General features: G+C 46.3%; 1 pseudogene; it reads right to left on the bottom strand.

Moving 5' to 3' along the window:
- Positions 1 to 1,442: 1,442 nt before the first annotated feature.
- LOC111548250 lies at positions 1,443 to 2,205 on the bottom strand (annotated as a pseudogene).

The following is a 2,205-nucleotide window of genomic DNA, read 5'->3' as shown; positions in this document are numbered from 1 at the left end:
AGTCTGATACCCTCCTACCTTAGCCTCTCTGCCATTATCTTTAGCTGTGCCTAGTATCTCAGTGTCTGGAGCTTCTCTACCTCAATTTTGTCCCAGGGCTGCTAAGGAGACGAAAGGGTAGTTGTCTAAGTGAGTAGGATGGAGAAAAAGACCTGGCCGTATCACTTCCTATAAAGGCTTTCAGCCAAACCCTCTCTTTCCTGCCTCTCACGTCACCTCTGATCTGCTCTGTCCCAGTCCTGACATTCTAGTGTTCTGCAATACGAATCTGTTTGTCTCTTGTTAGTATAACCCTCAGCAAACATTTAAAATTGTTTTCTCAGCTCAACAATGGTTTTCCATCTTCCAAAAATGTGTTGATATCCTTAATCTGCTATCGGTTTCTTTCTTACTCTCTTTTGTCTATAGACTGGTAACCACAAAAATGTTAACTCACTGTCACTTCAGTGATTTGGGGAGTGAACATATGTGTTTAACCTGTCCAAGCATAAACAGAAGTGCAAGACTGTCAAGATGCCCACTGTTTGCTCCTATTAAAAGTTAGAGTCAGAAAATTCATAGATATGGCTGGGCAAGGTGGCTCACGCCTGTAATCCCAGCACTTTGGGAGGCTGAGGCAAGTGGATCATGAGGTCAGGAGTTCAAGATCAGCCTGGCCAAGATGGTGTAACCCCATTTCTACTAACAATACAAAAATTAGCCGGGCAATCTCTCCCAGCTACTCGGGAGGCTGAGGCAGGAGAATCGCTTGAACCCAGGGGACGGAGGTTGCAGTGAGCCGAGATTGCGCCACTGCACTCCAGCCTGAGTGACAGAGTAAGACTCTGTCTCAAAAAAAAAAAAAAAAAAGAAAAAAGAAAAGAAAAAACTCATAGATAAAATATAGATACAATTCTACTCTCATAGGCCAATGTGGAAAAAGCAGGAGTCCGAGAGTTGCAGTACATGTGTCCAAGCCCTATTGTTATCATTTATTGGTTGTCTGAAGCTAGGTAAATTAAATTTTCTGACCATCTGTTTCCTCATCTGTAAAGTGGTGATAATCATCCCTAGATAGTCTATCTTACTTGCAATGATGAAGTAAAACAATTGATATAAATATATAAACATCAAATATATGTCATTTATCATAAACTCTATTACCAGTAGGCATAGTCAAATATATTTTCAGAGGCACTGTAACATAGCAGAAAAAATGTGGGCTCCAGATTCACGCAGACTTGGGCTTGAATTCCATCTCTGTTACTCACTGTGTTATGTTGGGTAAGTGACTTACACTCTCTGAGCCTTCGTTAACCTGTTTATAAAATGGATATAATGTTAACCTGACAAGGCTGTTCTTGAGTATTAAATGAGATAATGCATGTAACATCTATAGGGCCTGACAGTAAGTACTCAACAGATATTAATTCTTCCATACAGGCCCCTAATTTGAGACCAGCTTTTTTTTTTTTTTTCCCCCAGGCTTAATTCACGTTTTCTTGTGTAAAAACCCTATGTTGCAGCCATAGCTGGAGCCTGGGTCCTCTGCATGGAGACTCTGGTGTGGGTCTTGACGAGGTGGTCAGTGAATTCCTGATAGGGAGACTTAGTGAATATAGTCTCCTTCCAGAGGTCGAGGGTCAGGGAGCTGTAGGTCTTACAGATGGCGTCAAAGGTGGCCTTGGAGAAGTTGCCCAGGGTGGCAGTGCAGCCCCTGGCTGAGGTGTAGCAGTCATCAACACCAGCCATCATGAGGAGCTTCTTGGGCACAGGCGCCCAGACAATGCCAGTGCCCCTGGGCGCCGGGATGGGGTGCACCAGCACAGAGCTGCAGCGGTCTGTCACCTTGCAAGGGACGGCGTGGGGCTTTCCCATCTTGTTCCCCCAATAGCCTCTGCGCACGGGGACATTGGAGAGCTTGGCCAGGATGATGGCCCCGCGGACGGCAGTGGCCACCTCCTTGGAGCGCTTAACACCCAGACCGACGTGGCCATTGCAGTCCCCGATGGCAACAAACGCCTTGAATCTGGTGTGCTGGCCGGCGCGGGTCTGCTTCTGCACCGGCATGATCTTCAAAACCTCTTCCCTGAGAGAGGCTCCCAGGAAAGTCAATGATCTCAGATTCGTCGATGGGCAGGGAGAAGAGACATCCTCCAGATTCTTGATCTTCATGTCCTTGACCAGGTGGCCCAGCTTGGTGACGGGCATCTACTCCTTATCCTC

This window comes from Piliocolobus tephrosceles, chromosome 20 (assembly GCF_002776525.5).
Source record: "Piliocolobus tephrosceles isolate RC106 chromosome 20, ASM277652v3, whole genome shotgun sequence".
In the NCBI taxonomy this organism is placed as follows: domain Eukaryota; kingdom Metazoa; phylum Chordata; class Mammalia; order Primates; family Cercopithecidae; genus Piliocolobus; species Piliocolobus tephrosceles.
The sequence above is the reverse complement of the archived record's forward strand: the minus strand, read 5'-3'. Positions and strand labels throughout refer to the sequence as shown.